The sequence below is a fragment of the Rhyacophila brunnea genome, unplaced genomic scaffold (assembly GCF_057557595.1).
Source record: "Rhyacophila brunnea isolate RB1 unplaced genomic scaffold, BYU_Rbru_1.0 scaffold_13, whole genome shotgun sequence".
Classification (NCBI taxonomy): domain Eukaryota; kingdom Metazoa; phylum Arthropoda; class Insecta; order Trichoptera; family Rhyacophilidae; genus Rhyacophila; species Rhyacophila brunnea.
The window spans coordinates 11,435,237-11,456,014 of NW_028232785.1; the positions used below are offsets into that span (position 1 = coordinate 11,435,237).

Sequence of the window (20,778 nt, forward strand, 5' to 3'; positions counted from 1 at the left end):
TCAACCATACATAATTTTATATATTTTATAGATAGAACAATATTTTTTATCGACTATGGTTCGACTTAGGCAGACCTTTGGATTAAGAATACATATTGCACGTCATATTGTTGGTTTATTTTTTCAAATTCATTAAGCCCTGCCTAAACCAAACTATAATAGATAAAAAATATTATTATATCTATAAAATATCGAAAGTTATGTATGATAAAATTATTGCATAATTTTAGATATTTTACAGATAGTATTTTTTGACTATTATCTATTATGGCATGGTTTTCGTAGGGCTTAATTGAATTTAAAAAACTAACCAACACTATCTGTAAATTGTAGTCTTATTTCAATGAAAAGAAATAGGTATTACTGACAAAGTCTAGTATGTACTCTTTATAGCGGATCTTAATAACCTACCTACACTTCGACACTGCCATTCCACGTAGGCGATCACAAATATTTTTAAGTTCTATTTAATTATAATAATTATCCTATTGATTGTATTTTCTAATATTTATGTTTTCCAGGTATAAGCAGAAAATATGGGAGTGATTTTAAGGATTTTGTTTAGTTTAAGTTGTATTACTATGCACGTAATGTGTATGAAAGTGCCTAAAATGACAGTGGACGAGATGATCAAAAAAATCAATGAAATGAACACAACGTGGAAAGCCGGCAATAATTTTGGCGATGATTTCATTAGAAGGTAATTAATAGTAGCACCTATCGGCAGAAAATATAACTAAGCCGGCTCGCACATCACAACTCGCCTTGTGTGGCTGACGGCCATAAATCAAAACCTCTGAGACTGCCGGCGAATGTTGCATGATCACAACCTCGCACATCTGCTTAGCGCTGCTAGCTCTAGCTCTGCCAAACGCGGCGACAGTCTGGAGAGAAATGACCGATCCGCCAATTGTGCGCTTGCGCGGACTCGACTTTTTTTAGATACAACATGCAGGCTGTAGAAAATGCGACATGTTGCATCTGCGGATCGTCTCGCGCCGCAGTTGCATCGGCCAATCTGCGAAGCTCCATTTGATAACGTTTGTTTCTTGGTTTACGATGACGTCGCATTGACGAATTCGTCGTAAGACGCATGCGGCGAGTTCTGATGTGCGAGACCACTAATTGCCTTGGGCGATAATAAAAACATACGTCAGTGCAAGTGGACCTAGTCCATCCGCGACGATGTAAAACTCAATAACTTTCGTACTAAATCACCATTTATTATATAATATATTGAGCATACATAATTTGAAAACATCTCACGTCTATACCTCAGTGGTGAAGGGTGGAGGTAGGCTGTTATGATCCGACATAAATAGTGCACACCAAACTTTGTCAGTCAAAAGTATTTGTTTTTATTGAACTAAGACTACAATATATGGATAGATTTTAAATTTCAATTAAACCCTGCCTAATCCAAACCATAGGCATGCTACGGACAATCCGACAAAAGGAATTTTAAAAACTACCAGAACCATTTGTAATAATTATTATGTACACTTAGTGCAATGAAAACAAATACGTATGAATGACAAAGTTTAGTATGCATTATTTATGTCGGGTCTTAACAGCCTACCTCCACCATTCACAACTAATATTTATATATTATTATACGAATCTGTTTATGTATGTATTTGTACATAACATAACATCAGGGGCGCGACAACCCGGTGTGGGTCCTGGCCTCCTCCAACAGCTCCCTCCACTTGTCCCTATCCAGTGTGGCTGCTTTCCAATTTGGTACTCCCAGAATACGGCAGTCACTGGCAGCTCCATCCAACCAGCGAATCATTGGCCTCCCTCTTCTTCTACGTCCTATTGGATTGCTGGACATCACTCTCTTTGCCGGTTCATTGTCATTCATACGGTGCACATGACCTATCCATCGCAGTCTCCCAATCTTGATTGATTGAACTGCGCTGCAATCTTCGTACAGCCCGTAGAGCTCAGCATTATATCTTCTCCTCAAATTGGTGCCATCCCTGATCGGTCCATATTATATACGGCGGAGAATTTTTCTTTCTCGTTCATTTCGCAGAGTTAGTGTCCAAGTTTCCGATGCGTAGGTGAGCACTGGCTTTACAAATGTCTTGTAAAGAGTGCTTTTAGTTCGGCGAGATAGTATGTGGGACTTAAAATGTATTTTAATTTTAATTTTAATATTAATATTTAATTTTAATTATATTTGTACATATTATATCATTATTCAAGATAGGCCGGTATCGCATTAAGAGACAAAGTTGATCTACCAGTATTCGTGCATGAGGAAATAGGAAATTTGCCAATAGCGTTTGACTGCCGATCCAAATGGCCATTGTGAAAAAGTCTACATGAGATAAGAGACCAAGTGAGTACTCAATCATTTTAAATTTTTTATTCCTGTCGCAACAACCCTATGTGAGTTTTAGCTGCCCTAGTATCTGCCTATGTATGGAGTGAATTTTTACGTAGATCATTGTAACGATGTAAAATCGCTATGTAACAATGTATGAGATTGACATTTTTTTTATAAGCTATTTAACCAATTTTACATCATATAACGTATAGCACTGTTTGTGACGTAAGTAATCTGACGTCACACGCCATTCAAAATGGCTGCTTCATCTGTCACTTTCAAATGTAATTTTAATTTTGCATTCATTACAACAAACATTTGCTAGAGGCCATTGTTCATTTTGTAGACTCTGTAAAACATTTGCGAACTTTCAAAACAGTTTCTAGTCGTGCTGTCCACAAAAATATGTACCTACTGCTGTATCTAGCATTAAAATATGCAATTTGAAGCATTCTTCAAAATATTATGGTACCTACTTACCTAGTTAATTATTGTAAGATAACTGTAATAACAAGGCACAACTCTCAAATACACTGGATACATCATTAGTGTCATACGGTGATTGGTATAAATGATAATATTATACAGAGATCATTATATATTATTTATATCTATTTGCATTTCTGTCATTTATTCTTATTCTGTTTTGACGTCTCATAATTGAAGTGAAGTTAGTCATAACAGTATTCAATATTGCCACCAAATGGAAATGTTTACTGGCAATACTTTATCCTTTCGTACAGTAGAATTATAAAATACATGTGATAAAATGACTGATAAATTATTTAAAGTTCATAATAATTATTCATGTATAATTATTAAATTTATATGGTACCGTTTGCACCCTTTCAGACACATTTACAATTAAAATTTTTTAAATTAATGGTCGGGGAATGAAATTTTATAAGCTTGCAATTATTTGTACGCCATGAAACATTATGACGTCACATCGTGATGTCGCTATCCAACAAATAACATTTGCACTTATACATACAAACGAGCAGTATATAGCCTATAACGTATTTGGGAATCTCGTATATACGACCCTAAAATATATTATATTATATTCTCCGCAAAAATCACCATAATCTAATGTTCTCCTTTATCTCCCCGAAGACCAAACATCACCAGACGATCTTCACCATACACCACGTCAAGCGAGAGGGGGTTCTTAATGTCCCCAACCCCTGTCACTGTCTGTCTGTCACAACTTTCAACAAAATAAGATGACAAGAAACTAGCTAAAGTTGTTTTAATGTAATGGGCATGGTTTTCAGGGCGCTTGCTCCTCTTGCTGGTCGGTAGGAGGTGCTTTAACCATAACTGACAGAACCTGCATCCTTTCGCAGGGAAAGGTAGACTTCCACCACTCTGATTTGGACATTACTGCCTGTACATATGATAACTATGACGGATGTCTCGGCGCATTGTCTGTTGGTATGCCAAATATGATATTTCTGAAAGAGTTTCTAGTGAAAATACGAAACCTTAAAGCGCGAATCAAATTGAGGTGCATGTCGCCTGCTGTCACGCTAGTCACGGTTACGCTTGAAGAATGAGATTGGAGAGACAGTCAGAACTTTTACGTGTAAACAATGATGCTATTATCGCGATAGTTTAGAATACAAACTATTGGTGCAAGTAAATCGATGCACGTTTATAGGTACTATAATTATATATTATATATTAAACTAGGCCACAGTATAACTAAAATATTATGGCTTGGTTTAGGCAGGGTTTAATTGAATTTTAAAAACTAGCCAGCAGCATCTGAAAATTGATACGTATAATAAAATAAATACGTATGACTTACAAAGATTAGTGTGCACTATTTATATCGAACCTCAACAGCCTACCTACACCCCTCGCCATGCCACATCCTGAAGCGGGCTCCCAGACTAGGATCTTTGGCGGGCCCCCCTACCTATCGCAAATGATAAAGACAGTGTGACGTTCTACAGTAGAGTTTTCCAAATGGTGTACGCTGTAAAATTAATGTGTACTATATTATAGTGTTTTGTATACTTTAATACATCCATTTGCAATATGGAGTTGTCGAGTATCGATACACAATTAAAAATTGTATTGTACAACCACACAATTTTATATAACAGTATTGAAGAAAAATAGTGTCGGCTTTTTTTACTAGAGAGAATTTGTGATGTGTGTTTATCTCACTTATCTGGTCGACTCTCGGCCCCTTCTGAGCCCGGGCCCCGAGGCTAAGCCCTATCAGCCCCCCCCCTTTGTAGGGGCCATGCCCCTTGCCACTAGTATATGTATATCCGCAATAGGTGAGTTTGAAAGGAAAGCATGATTTTCATTTATTAATTATTTGAAAAAGGTTGTAGGGAGTTTGGAGCTACATATTTTAATTCTGGCAGTCGTGAGATTTTTAAAACTAGTTCAAAAGATTATTCATGGTTACACCAAAATTACTTCAAAAATTAAAAAAATTATGTTTTCACCCCCTCTACCTGAGGTTTCTAGGACAATCCGGCGCCGGGACAACTGGGCGCCATGCAATCAAAATAAAATTCGAAAATAATCACGTTCGTGAATAATAAATAATTATATTATTTATTCATAATACTTGGTGAGAATTTAAATATGCACACGTAAATAACGATTTAATTATGCATATGTTTAAGTTTCAACGTGAAGAGAGATCTCTTATTTTTATATAAAGCATTGGGCATGATACTTCTCAATCTGCAATAAAAAAAACTTTATGACATTAAGATCAAAATGAATTAAAACTATTAAATAGTAGATAGAAACTGATTAAAATTCCTCGTCTACTTTCTGTATAAAATCGTAACGAACGTCTATTTATTTTATTCGACAGTGCGGTGCCCAATTGTCCTGGTGTCCAGTTGTCCCAGTCCCCTCTCTGAGTAGACATCTGCTGACTGAATAAGACGACGAAGATAATTACTCAAAATTCTTCAACTCCAACGCGATATTTTGTTTATTGCCAATATATATTATTAAAGTTATTATTTTCAGAGGACGGCTTGAAATATTGGGTGAAATCTGGAGTTGTCTCCGGAGGGAATCAAGAATCTAACGAGGGATGCATCCCATATGATCTCCCTTACCGTAAGTAGAAGATTTAAGAATGTAACATTCCTCATATCGGACTTAAGTTAGCAGGTAATTAGGACATTTAACTGATACGTAGATTTAAAACACAAAACCGCAATTCGAAAAAGCATTTCATCTTAGGCTCGTGGCTTAATTGGTAAAGCACTTTGCCGCAAATCCAGTGGTTACAGGTTCAATTCCCGTCGGGTGACTTTCTCTTAGGTATGTGTACATACTACAGTCTGCAATTTAGAGGATATATTTATGTAGGTACGTATTTTTTTCGACTTATGCGAGATATAAATGAGAACTCTGCCACTCTGGGCTGTGTTGACCTGTGTCCCTGATAACTATCTTAGAAATAGAGAGCATCGGTTGTTTATTCTCCGTAGGTGCAGAACCAACCTGCCACTGGTAATGCCAATTGGGAGGGCGATAACTATGTTCAACCAAGTTGCTTCGGGTGTTGATGTATTCCACTTGCGTGAGGATGAGTTTAGATGGACGCTATTTTATAAATTCTTAAAATAGGTTCTCCTTAGCAAACTCGGTGTACTTCTTTGAACTTCTATAAATAATGTATAATTGTGTTTTCACTGCTTTTGTATGTTTATATTAAGTATTATGTTCTCATTTTATATTTTCATTTTTATCGTTTTTATTACTTTTTTTATAATAATGTTTTATGTCATGTTGTGAACGTCTTAAACTTATAATTTGTAATGTCCACAATATGTTTAAAACTACATTGAAATTAATAATTTTAAAAATTCATCGTTGTAAACCTCATTATACAAAAGGTCCCTGTTTTATAAAAAAGAAATTATATTGGGTTCAATCATCAATTATTATTAGACTCATAATTTATTTATTAATTTATTTATAAAAAGAGTATTACGGCATTACAGCTATTGGCCAATGCGCCATAATACATAATAAATACAAATGTATAAAAATATCTTAATTACAAATAACAATAAAAAGACAGCATGTGTAAATATTAATGAAATATGATAATTTATACAATTATAAATTTAGCCTATTTAATACGTCCACAAACATTATATAGTTAATAAAAAACAAATCAACCTTTATGGTGCCATCAAATAAGCTAATTGCACGATACACAGCATCGTGAAACACAACATCTGTCCTGCGACGAGGTATCTTGAAGACCGTGGAGCTACGAGTGATATTGGTGGGAACATGAAAATTAATATTTGCCAGTATATACGGATTGTAAATGAACCCACGAAGAAGTAAAAAGAAATGCTTTAAAAGAATAATCACTCTTCGGGTAGACAGGGATTGCATTGATAGCATACCCAGAAGAAAACGAGTCGGGAAATTCATTTTATTGTCATTATCATAAGGAAAGAACCCGTATGTTCTTAAGTAGAGAAATCTAAGAAATCTATTGTGGACTCGATCTAACTTAATTGTGTGGATGGACCTATTAGGACTCCAAATAATGCTGACATATTCAAGAATACTCAACACAAATGATACGTATAATGTACGTATAATAATTTAATATATCAGGATACAATTAATTCCCTTTGACCTTTTCCGCGTTCTACTCATACAATATCACAATCTGGAAACACTGCACTGATGTTTTATAAAGAAAAAAATACATTCATAGCCACGCATAGAAGGTAACCCAGTCCCCATTATTATTGTGTTCCCGTCAGAGACGTTTAAAAAAAATCCATTATTTTTATTTGTGAGCAGCGGGGACGCCCACAAAATGCGTCCGGAAATGCCGAGACGGTTACAATGTGTCATATGAAAACGACAAGCGATATGGGAAAAATGCGTACACTCTCCAGCAAAAGATGAGGAGCAGATCAAATGGGAGATCTTCACCAATGGACCAGTATTGGCTGCCTTTGACCTCTACTTAGACTTCCAGGTCTACGAATCGGGGGTTTACCAGCATCATTTTGGGGACGGACAAGGTTAGTACGTTCTTGACGTTACTAACTCACTCACGTTATCAATGCTTGTCATTCAATTTTAAAACGTTATTAAATATATTAATAATCATCCCGACTAGGGGTTCCAATCCCGGGATTGATAAACATAATCCCGAAACTTTCGGTATTGATTTTTATATCAATTTTTATCGATAGTAAAATAAAAACGAAAATATAACAGAAAAATACTTTTAATAACAATAACTACATTAGAAATAAACCGAGTTTGAATGAAGTTTGATTTATACCCATGTGTAAGTTGCCGATTCATTTTATTTTTTCACATAAATTAATAAAAATGAGAAAGATTGGAAAAGAACAACGCTTCGCACTATTAACAAAGTAATTCCACCATGATCTCATACGTTTTACAGCAATTTCATATTTGGCTGACTAATTAGATTTATGAAGCGGAAAGGCCATACGTACACCATGATTTGCTTTACTATTTTAAATCTCGCTAACCCATTCATTAAGTCTTTACTATCAGAAACAGCAATCTCATATTAAATTCACATTATTATATATATTACAATATTATTTACTCCATTAAACTTATGCATTTGTATTTGTATTTTGTATACGTTCACGTATACAATATATTTATTTTTTTATAAATGTTATATAAAAATATAAGAATTTTATATTAACAATGGAAAAAATGCCAATCCCGGGGCCAGTCCCGGGATCCCTGGATTGTCAAATTGTAATCCCAAAATCCCGGGATCAGAATTTTGGCTCTTGATTGGATTCCCTAATCCCGACCATGTCCGATCCTAATAAGATCATAGTATGGGCCTCCACAGAGTGGAGGTTTGTATTAACAAATTTTGTTTCTACGAGGAATGGATGTCAGCCACTTGTCAACCTATTAGATCTATACTCAGACTCATAAACGAATTGAATAACAATATGACGTGTACTTGACAAACCCAGGATTTGAACCTGGAACCCACGACGTTATAGGCCGACGCTTAAACTGCGCGGCCGTCGTGGGACTAATAATCAGTGGTAAACGGTGGAGGTAAGCTGTTAAGATCCGCCATAAATAGAGCACACTAAACTTTGTCAGTCATACGTATTTGTTTTCATTGAAATAAGACTACAATTATTTACAGATGGTGTTGGTTAGTTTTTTAAATTCAATTTAAACCCTACGAAGATTAAAACATCATAGATAATATTCGAAAAATACTCTTATATCTTTAAAATATTAACAATAATTATGCCATTAAATCATACATAATTTTGGAAATTTTATAAATAGAATTTAAATTCAAATTTCAACAAGTACCTTCGGTCTATAGTATTAATATCAAACTGTAATAGATAAATTACAAGATAAAAAGAACTTTTTATGTACAACGTTTTTACATTTTCTGTTGAATCATATAAAATTGACTTGACTAGCTTAAACGATCAAAAAAATTTGTACTTGATAGAAATAATACTGAAATGTCATCTTGACATGTCATATTGATTTCCATAGTAAAGTACGTATATATTAATAATTTAGTTGCTTGGACCACCCCCTTAGCAACCAAAAATAGTCATTTACTTTTTACGGATTTTTCTAAAATAACTTTCCATACAAAACAGAATTAACTGAAAATGGATTCAATTCTGCTTAAAGATGGCTAAAAGTATTAAAAGAATGCATTGGCATCGTGTTCTGATATATTCTAAAAGTTTTAAATGTCTAGCTAGTCGGAAAGTTAGTTAAAAATCGATTGCTAGATTTGTACTGGACAAACAAGAATACGAGCTAATAAAAACGTTGTAATAAAAAATATGGGAAAACTATAAATAATTATTACAGAACTGGGACTAAATTACACGAAAAACTAATAATAATCTTATTCATTTTTATAAATCTAAATAAGCATTATTCTAAAAGTTTCAAATGTCTAGCTAGTCGGGAAGTTAGTTAACAATCGATTGCAAGATTTGTACCGGACAAAGAACCACCGGACAAATAAGAATACGAGCTAAGAAAAACGTTGTAAATAAAAAATAGTATTCAATGACAATTTCTATAAAAAGTCTTATTTATTATAAATGATTTAATTGCATAATTTGAAATATTTCATAGATAGAATAATATTTTTGACTCTTGTCTATTATGGCATGGTTTTCACAGGGTTTAATTGAATTTTAAAAACTAACCAACACCATGTACCTAAATTGTAGTCTTAGTTCAATAAAAACAAAGACGTATGACTAACAAAGTTCAATGTGAACTATTTATGGCGGATCTTAACAGCCGACTTCCACCCTTCGTTACTGCTACACAGTAATGCATACTCATATATTTTTAATATTTTTCAGATAGTCACGCTGTCAAAATTATAGGAAGGGGCATTTCGAACAGCACTCCTTACTGGCTTTGCGCCAATAGTTGGGGAAATGGTTGGGGAGACTTTGATGGCTTCGGCATGTTCTTGCGGGGTTCCAATGAGTGCAATATTGAGTCCCAAGTTGTTGCTGGACTCCCAAAGTTTTAATCGATCGCTTCACTCAGTTTCTCCACGTAATGATCTTTGGACCTGTATTATTTCAACTCACAATATTATTCATTTTTATTTTAGCAATTATTATTAGGTACCTATTCCATTTTATTTGCCTTTTTTGCATGTCGTGACAATTTAAAAAAAAAAACTCGAAACATTATATTTCTTCCAGTTACGGTTTCATTATTTCCCTGCGAGGCTCAAATGAGTGTATTGTAATATGTAGAGTTCCAAACAATTTCTAAGTGTCGGTAGGTTGCATCACGCACACTCAAGTGCACGCCAACCAAGGTCTTGGGAAGTTTCTCCTGCAGCTCTATTCTTAACGATTATCACTTTAGCACGTTTTTGTTATTTTCAGTGGTCCAAATTAACACGGAAGTCATTCCATAAACTAAACAGTTATTGGCGGCTGTCTACAATTCATAATATGGGAAAAATTTAAGTTGGTAGACATGTCGGTCAAATTCGGATATGTTCGTGCTGCCAGTTAGGGCCGAACCCGAGCAGGTACGACTGAACACAGCCGAACCAGCGCACACAATTATTTTGTATTGAAACGTCATTCAACATAACCTACAATTTTATTAGTAATGTCAATTTACAATAGTACAGTCGAATTTTGCATCTCAATATGTAAAATTGACGTACTCTGTCTCGTTTTCAAAGTTAGCACAGCCAAGAGAGGGGTTATTAAAAGATATCACCCTTTGACAGTTCACGGTTAACTTTGTTTATATAACTAACTACCAGAATACGTAAAGTGATAAATGTGATATATTTATCGCAAATAGCTCATTTTTGATGTTAAGTGAGATGTTAGAATAGGCCTGCTGGGACACATTCAGCACAACTTTGAAGGGCGCTTAACATTAGTCACAACTGCATAATGGGTGTGGAGACATGGGGGGTGGTGGAGGGAAAAGCAACTAGATTGCACCTCTCCGTCATGATTTGTAAGACCTGAATTCTAGTTTTTTCGTGGTAATGTTCTTTACTTGAAAGTTGTTACATCTCTCCAGCAAACCTGCGTCCAGCTTTGGCTTCCCAATGTCCCAGCGAGGCTCAAATGAGTTGGTAAAATAATATATAATCACAAATAGTTGCTGGAATCACCAATTATTAATAAATTCTTTACAAGACATTCTCCAGTACAGCTGAATATATCGAAACGCTCATAGCGTTCTGCACCTGGTGAAATCACCAAGAAGTATTGATCGTTCTCTTCTGACTATAGCCACGATCTTTTCAGTGAAACCATTAAAAATTGTCGTTATCATTTCTGACTAAATGGGTAAAAGAACTGAGGAACTCTATGGAAAGATTCATTTGCAGTTTGAAGACCTTCCTGGACACTAGGCAGTTTTATTTCTTAATATCTCTGTCCGAATTATTTCCTTGTTTAATGTAAGTGTTATATAAAATACGTATGCTTTTGAGATATTATATATAACTAAATTATTTTTGTTATGATTTTTTGAATTTTTAAATAAATATTTTAATTTAAACATTGCGTTTTTTACTAACTTTTCCATGCCTCAACATATTATTTTGACGCCAGGACGCATACAAACACCTACGAATTGGTTATTCCTATACCGGCTCGCCGATCGCCGCATCCAAATATATATACGTTTCGAAGGTTACGTGCGACTGTCGCTAAGTAGATGTGCGCGGTCTTTATATGCGACACCGGATCGACGGTCTTGGAAGGTTTGATTTATGGCTGTGCGGCAGAGGGGCGAGTTTAGATGTGAGATGGGAGACCTCGCATTTATTATCGAGGTTTCTTTCAGGACTTTGGCACGCAAACTACTCTACTTGATGCTAGTCAAATGAAAATTGTGCCGGCTGAGAGAATATGCCTTATTGAAAATTATTCTTCTACCCGCATCGGGTATTGCTAGTTTGAATACGGCTAGGGTCTATGAAACCGCATTGCAAAAACCCTGGAAAATTCTTTTTAGCGCAAGGCGGTAGTGATTCTGATGAATATTTTGTCGTAGTCATTGGGAACTGAGAACTGCAATAATTTATAGCCGAGTTTTTTCCTGTGGTAAAAGAAATGTCGCATAGGACTGATATTCTGAGCATATAGATACTTATCCTAACTTATATGACTGCAGTTACTGGATCTGAAAGGCATGAATCATCATTACATGCCACCATTTTTATTATTTTTATTACATCAATACAGAAATTAAAAAGTGCATCTTTTCCGGCCTTGTTTGCCATGGTCCCAGGAACGTCTCGAATGTCCGCATCTGCCATCTGTAATAAAAAAATCAGGTTGTGACGCTCCTTGTTAAAGATATGACAATCTAGGAGTATATTATGTAGGACGTCCCGGTCGCTTCCGTCGTCGCATGGGCACTTTCCGTCAGATGTTATTTTAAATCGGTGCAGGTATGCTCGCATGACTCCGTGACCTGTAAGGATCTGAGCACCGCCATCTTTAGATCAATAAAGCTTGAGCATAACTTTTTGCACAAGCAACGAGTGGTCCACTTTTCAGCTGTCAAAATCAGATCCCAGATTGCTTGACATTATTGATTCGCCCTTTCTCGTTTCAAATTGAAATATAAAATATTCTCAAATCAAATATACTAACTATCAGTGTTATTTATAAATAATATTCTTCTTCTTCTACCCTGTCACGTCCCAGCATTGGGGCATTGGGCTAACACAAGTTGGCACCACTTCCCTCGGTCCATCGCCAATTCCTGCGCCTCCCGCCATGTCAGACCTGCAGCACGTAGGTCGCTAGGTGCAAGGTGAGGGAGGGCCGGCCACGGCGACGGAACCCTTGAGGCTGTGCCACAAGGGTACGAAGTGCCGCACTCTTTGGCGGCATCCGGAATACGTGTCCCAGCCACGTAAATCGTCTCTTCGTGATAACTTCAATCACCGAAGGCTGTTGTGTCTGCTCACGAACTCGGGTGTTTGTAACGCGGTCGTACTTATGTACCCCTAAGATTCGGCGGAGACATCGATTCTCAAAGCTCAAAAGCCGAGACTCTTGAAGCTTAGTAAGATGCCATGTCTCACAGCCATACAGGAGCACAGGTAGCACGCACGCGTTAAACAAATGACATTTAGTCCTCACAGAATACAGCCTTGACCTCCATGCGACTCCAAGTTGGTTGAACGCAAAGCCCGCCACACCCATGCAGATTCCAAGCTCACTAGAAATACCACCATCATCGGCAACCGTGGCACCTAAGTATTTGAATATGGACACCAGTTCGACGGGAAGACCGGAAACCCGCAGAGGAGTGTCGGCGTCGATGCATGCAGCACTGCACATGGATTTGGTCTTAGCCGCATTCAGATGAAGACCCACACGTTTCGAGGTCGCGGCGAGCTTGTTCACGGTTGCCTCCAACCTTTCGATCGTCGAGTCAAACACGACTGCGTCGTCTGCATACTTCAAGTCGCACAGTATTTCTTCGCATAGATCGGTTGTGTCATCATGATGTAGACGTATCCCACGATCGGAACAAACCGTCTTACGCATTATGAAATCCATCATGATGATAAAAAGAAAGGGCGCAAGTACACATCCTTGCTTGATTCCTGACGTGATTTCAAAGAGGTCAGAGGATGTTCCGGCTGCTCTCACGCGACACTCTGTATTGGTGTAGAGAGCACTTATCACGGCGACCAGTTTCCATGGGACATCATAGCCTAGCAGAATTTGCCAAAGAGATTCACGATGAGGACTGTCAAATGCCTTTTCATAGTCCACGAAGCAGTAGGCGACAGGTATATTCATTTCTTGGTACTGTTGCAGGAGGGATCGGAGAGTTGAAATATGCTCCGAGCAGGACTTCCCCGGGACAAATCCACTCTGCTGCGTACGCAAGACCCACAAGACTATAATAATTACAGAAGAATCACTCTCCTTAGCGTTCCCGGGAAGGTGTTGGCGCAGATTCTCCTGTACAGGATTAGAAGTCCCATGCTGGAGGTTTTAAATAATATACATTCCTGTTATTCATCAGCTGTCAAAGTCAGCTTAGCCCTTCACACAAAAACCGGTGATAATATCGATTTCCAAAAAATATGTAGCATTAATCTATGGATTACATTTGTAGAAAGTGTATTAATGCTAGTGTATTATTTATCATTTAACTCATCTATCCAAATCAAACCATTCCCTACCACTAAATCCAATGAACTTCAAGGTCTCCAATATACGTTAAAACAATCTGAAAGAATACTCCAACAAGTGAACACGACAGACGCGTCAGTATGAGCACTCTATAGACAACAACAGATAATGACAGGTCATCCATAGACAACGGGAGGGGTGAAAAGTAGGACCAGTCGTGTAATGTATTGGCTTCCTTCTTCAGCGGGCAATGGTTGAGGGTATCGACTGTTTTTTTTTTCTAGATGCCTTCATGGATACCTCGCATTTACTATCGAGGTTTCTTAAGGACTTTGGCACGCAAACTACTCTACTTGATGCTAGTCAAATGAAAATTGTGCCGGCTGAGAGAATATGCCTTATTGAAAACTGTTCTTCTACCCGCATCGGGTATTGCTAATTTAAATTCGGCCAGGGCCTATGAAACCGCCTTGCAAAAACCCTGGAAAATTCTTAGTAGCGCAAGGCGGAGGTGGTTCTGATGAATATTTTGTCGTATTCATTGGGAACTGAGGACTGCGATTTGTAGTCGAGTTTTTTTTTTTTTTTTTGTTTTTTTTTTTCTTTTTCCCCCCCGTGGTAAAAGAAATGTCGCATAGGACTGATATTTTGAGCATATACTTATCCTATCTTATATGATTGCAGTCACTGGATCTGAAAGGCATGAATCGTCTTTACATGTCACCATTTATTATTAAAAATTTCAGGTTGTGCCGCTCCTTGCTGAAGATTTGACAATCTAGCAGTAAATGTAGGACGTCCTGGTCGCTTCCATCGTCGCATGGACACTTTCCATCAGATGTTATTTTAAACCGGTGCAGGTATGCTCGCATGACTCCGTGACCTGTAAGAATCTGAGTCATCTCAAAACACAGCCCCTTATGCACCCTGACGTCTCGTGCTGCTAAAATTGAAGGTAAAAACTTTTGGGTCAACTCCCCTGTCGATGAGTTTATGTATCGTGAGTTCCATTCGTTTTTCACCATATCTGAAATTGTAATTTTCGCGTAGCTCAGAGGAAATTTGTCATAAGCTATCGCGGTCTTGGGTTCAAAGGCACCATGCCGAGCCAATTTGTCAGCTCTTTCATTTCCTTCTATCCCGGTGTGTCCCCTTATCCACTTGAAGTGCACCTCGGGGTGGCGCCGTCTCAGTATTGCGGACTCGCTGTGAATAGAAAAGACAATCGGATTAGTAGATAAGCGATCTCCAATTGCTTGGATTGAGCTTTTGGAGTCCGAATAAATACAAATACTATGGTTTTCGGTTAGCTTACGTTGGATTGGATCTGAGCCTGCCCACTCCAGAGCGCAATGAATGGCATAGAGTTCGGCCTGCATTACCGTACAATAGCTGGCAAGGCGGTACTTACGAGCCGCTATCTCATCGCCATTAATGTATGCCACAAACCCTGCACCAGTACCGCCATCAATTTTGCTCCCATCCGTGAAAATCGGCATGTTATTGCATTCGTTGCTTTCCAACGTTGCAGGGTAAAAAACCACTTCAGAAAATAGTCTAGCCGGGTGTGGCAGCCTTCTATAGTCCACCGGTTTTTCGTAAAGCCTGTCATCAGGCAGAAAACCTGGGAGGCCCTCCTCGCCCTTTTTAGCTCTGTAAATGAGAGCGATTTGTTTTAAACGTAAATCTAGAGGCATAAGTCCTGCTAGAGCTTGCGTTGAACTGAGCGAAGCCGTTCGGTAAGCTCTGCATATTCGTATCGCTAGTGCTCGCTGAACCGTATTGAGTTTTTTTGCTATGTTTTTCCGTTTGGCAGCTTCATACCATATGCTGGCCGCATACGTGATCATAGGCTCAATAGCACAAGTGTAGAGAATTTGAAGAGCTTCAGAAGATACACCTCATGTGGGTTTGGCCATTCTTGCTAGTTTGAGCGAAGTCACCGCTGCTCTTTTGCAGATGCTGTCCGCGTGCTTTGACCAATTTAGTTTGTCATCGATTACTACCCCCAAAAGTTTAAAATCCCTAGAAAAAGATAGAGGTTGCCCATTCATCACCAGCGAAGGCGGCGAGACGCGCCTCCTAGTAAAGAATAAGGCCTTCGTTTTCTCCGCGGAGAAAGACAGTTTGACCTTCCTTCCCCAGGCCTCGACGCTCTCTAGCACGCTGTTAGTCATGGTTTCTAGAGAACCAAGTTCTTTGGATTCCATAATCAGCAATACATCATCAGCAAAGGCCTGTGCGTGTACACTTTCAGGAAACGGCATAGAGAGAAGATCGTCGAGAACTATGTTCCACAGTACAGGGCCGCAAGACGAACCTTGTATGCATCCCTTTGATGTCTCTTTGGTAGCAGATGCTCCAGCATATTCGACGAAGACTTCTCGGTCGGATAGATAGTTTTTGATGAGCCTGAAAATGTTAGCGGGACAATTTTTAGATTTCAACTGTTGAAGAAGATATGGCCACCATGCGTTGTCAAACGCGCCTTTGATATCGAGAGATACCGCCACTACGAGCTGACCATCGCGGTTAGCTCCCCTGATTCTATCAATTGCTGCATGAAGCGCGTCTTCAGTACTCTTTTGAGGGGTGAAACCGTACTGGTATTCGCTGAGCAGATGTTTAGTCTGAAATTTCCAGGAAACTCGATTAATAAATAATTTTTCGAGTACTTTACCGAACACGGGCAGCAATTCGATGGGCCGATATGACGAGACGTTAGCGTAGTCGTCCTTTCCCGGCTTGGGAATGACCACCACTCTAGCTACCTTCCAGATTTTTGGAAAATGACCAATTCGCAAACAAGCATTATAAATAGCGACAACTATGCTAGGAACAGTTAAGAATGAATTGAGACAGATATCCGCCGTGAAGCTGTCGTGTCCCGGAGCTTTAGCTGGATTGAACAGCCTCATTGTTCTTTCGACCTCCTCGAGAGTGAAGTTCTCGTCGTGATCTTCCTCTGAAGGTATCGAGGCGGCATTTCGGATCAATGTCTGTTGCTCCGTTTCGTTTGCAATACTGTCTTCTGAAAAAAAATACGCAAGAAGAGCCTCTGCAGATTCGAGAGCCGAAGAGGTCATGCGACCGTTGATTGTCAGAGTTTCAGGGGGTTTGAACGCCTTACTTTTGAGCAATCTCTGAAGACTAGACCATACATTCTCTTTTCCCTGAGCCGAGCAATGGCTCTTCCAGCTTTCTAATTTCGCTTCCGCAATCGCAGTTTCATACTTATTCTTTGCGGCTTCAAAAATCTGTTGAGTTAACGGTCGTCGAACCACGCCTGAATTTCGAAATTTTGTCCTTGCTACTCTAAAAGCCGTCTTCAGTGTATCCAGTTCCGGACTCCACTATGGATTACTTTTTCTTTGGAATCCTTCGCCCGAAGAGCGCACCATCGTGCTCTCGCATGCCGTCTCGTTCGCTAATGACCATTCTTTGACAATGTTTTCGAGCTCATGTGCGTCTGTGACGCTATCCAAACTATCTACAGTGATACCGCGATCCTGAATCTGGGAAATAAGTGCAAGCTCAAAATCTATCCAGTTAGCCTTGGACGTCTTAAACAAACCTGGTCGCTGTTGATTGACATTTGAAGTTTTGTTTGCAGCGTAGCTATCTGCGGCCTGTAATGAAAAAACAATCGCATTGTGGTCGGATCCCAACGCTGCATCACGACATACTCTCCAATTTTCAACTCTGGTGAGCAGAGCGTTGGAACACGCAGTAATATCAATATAGCTTTCCAGCTTACGAGTTCCTCTGATCGTTTCAAACGTTGGGACAGAACCCTCGTTTAATACGTTTAGGTCGTGCTGTGCTAAAAAATCTGACACGGCTGTGCCTCTGCTATCAGTACGTCGACTGCCCCACCAGATGCTCTTTGCGTTTACGTCGCCTCCGAGTAACAGCCTGTAACCCTTTGAAGTGTTCATTAGCCTGCTCATGCCGGTCAGCGATTCATCGATGTGCACCGACGGCGCGCAGTACAGTGATCCGACCAGTAGCGTTTCTCCTAAGTAGTCGAGTTCTACAACAGCGCAACTATATGAGCTAAACTCAGAAAGTAAAATGCAGTGGGTTAGAGATGACGTTCGACGCACAAGAATAGCTGCCTTCACTGGATACAGACTGCTCGGCTTCTGAAAAATGATACCTGAAAAAAGCGACGAACGGATTTGACCCGTGTTGCCAGTGTACGGTTCCTGGATTAAAGCCAGGTCCACGTTATTAGATTCCATATACCTGATGAAAGAGACTGTGGCGACCTCGCACCGTGCAAGATTCGCTTGTGCAACTTTTAGGTGTATAGCCATTATTGGTTTCCGAAGTCAGTTGCGGAAGTAGACTTGGCTTCTTGTTGGCGGTGCAATATGCATGCGCGCGATAGAGGGCTGTGACCCGTCGGAGCCGTCAGATGGAGCCGCCTATTTTTCCGGATGCAGTTGACGCATGTCAACTTTCCCTTTTTTCCACCATCTGGTGATACAAGGAGGACTCCACCTCCAGAATGTAATTAGATTTGCCCTGGATGCGACCTTTTGTTTTGAACACAACCCTGAAGGAATCGTTCGGTGACGTTCTGATAAAGGCATTTTGATAACGTAGTGCAGTTATCAATTTTTCCCCATCAAAATTTTCCTCAATACCCTTTAGGACAACCCTCGGCCTTTTCAGTGAGCTGACCGATGCGGTGAGAACCTCCGAGATGCTGACAGCGTCCACTAGTCTCCGGGAGTCGTCCTCGCTCATGACTTTGACGATGCACTTGTTGTGAGTCGCCCTCGCCAATGACACGACAGCGATCCCTAGACCGGAGACGTCCACCGTTTCTCTGATACATTTTTCGACCTCTTCGCTCGTCTTATTATTGTCTTTGCTTGTTAAAATAACAGCATGACGTGAACGAACTTTCCCCGATGCAGCTGCAGTCGAAGCCGGGAACTCCGAGACAGGTGTAACCTCAGGCTTCCCAGAAGATCGTGTAGCCCCGGAAACTTCCGCAAAGGAACGCTTTGCCGGTACGGGTCTATTGGGAATGACAGTTTCGGGTTTTGCGGAACTGGCTGTGTGTGTGACTGAAATGTTGCTAGCACCACGCGAATTTTTAGGGGTAAGGATTTGCGGTGACAGTTCACTCTCCATGTGCGCAGGTGCTTCGCTAAAGATTCTTGTGACAGGTCGGCGATCAGTTGAGAGCTGCGTTGTGTGACGCTTTTCTTGATTGAGCAGATCTCTGGTCGCCTCAGCACGTGCCTTAGATTTGATGAGGGCGCTCTCAAGCTCACGTTTTTCCAGCTCTGCAGCCTGACACGCGAGCCTGATTACGCCCAGACTATTCGATATCGACTCCTTCGCTAACCGACTGACATTTTTGAGGGCTTCCAGTTCTGCGGAAGCCTTCGTGACCTCTGTGATGATAGTCACCAAAAACGTAACGGCTGTCACGGTCACTGTCTTCAGAGGCGGAGGCGTCTTTTGACAAGTGGAATTAATCGTTGAGCCCTCGGCAGATTTGGCACGCAATTTTTTACCCATTTTAGAACAAAGATGTTACCTACTTTAACAAATTTATTTCAAAATAAGCAATTGGATCAAATTAGTTTGGCAACGCTGCGATTTAGGGTAGGTAGACAGACGTTACTGAAAGTTATTAGAGCGTAGGTACTATTAATTATTACAAGTTACTAGTATTGCTAACTCAATTCCCTCAGAATATCACAATGGCAATAATTGTCGTAGACAATAAGTACCACCAAACAGACATGTTTTGAAATGAAGAATATAAAACCAATTTGTTTCAGGATATTGTTATTAAGTAGGTTAAAAAAAGGTTGATTTAAGGGCTGCAGTTCTGAGAATTTGTAACTTTGTGTTTGGAGCGAAGACTTTTGTGAATAGATTAATTTTTTGAAGGCTGCGAGGTTGTTCAGTTGACGATTAGTTTTGTAGGTATGTATGTATGGAATAATTATTTATCGGGCGGTCGGATCGTGCTTTCTAGAATTAAATTTATAAGTATATGGTTATATATTATATAAATAAAGTAAAGGCTGATGCTATGTTTGAAGGGGCTTTAAGTTACATAGGTATGTACTGAATTAATTTATTTTAAAATTTAATTTGGATTGAATTTATATTTGAGAGGGCTAGGCGAGTGCTGTTTAGTATAAAGTTCTGATAACGAGTTATAGTTTTAGAAAATTATGCTGATGGAGCTCAATAATTCATAGTACCTATACTGATTGCAATGGAATTATTTAAGTGCGAATTGGTAATAGAATAGAGTAGAATTTACTGTTTGCGTACGGATAATATTCTTACTGTGATATCTATGTGCGGGCGGTAGGTATGGTATTCTATCAAGGTAACGTATTGTATGCTATCGGTAATGAGTTGGACTTGCTTCGTTTTTAATTAATTTTTGAAGTTAGGTCAATTAAGTGGTTTTACAGAGATAATTAGTATACTAATTGTAATGAAATGATTTTAGTGAGATAAATTGAGACTGTAATTTATGAACTTTAGGTATTAAATAGTGATTAATTTAAGGTAATGGTTCTATGATGCAATTTTATTGTTTGTTAGATTACTTAGCTTTCGATCCCGTGCATCCTGGGAGGCGATCTCTGGAGACTCCGCGAGAACTGGGGCAATTTACACGGGCAAGCCGGAAATTATAGAACGCTCTGTCATATATTGTTTACATCTCGCGAGAACGTTCTTCAGGATGCACGGTATTCGCGG

General features: G+C 39.0%; 1 pseudogene; it reads left to right on the top strand.

Annotated features, from left to right (window-relative positions):
* Nucleotides 1-611: 611 nt before the first annotated feature.
* Nucleotides 612-9,908, top strand: LOC147076472 (cathepsin B-like; annotated as a pseudogene).
* Nucleotides 9,909-20,778: the final 10,870 nt, after the last annotated feature.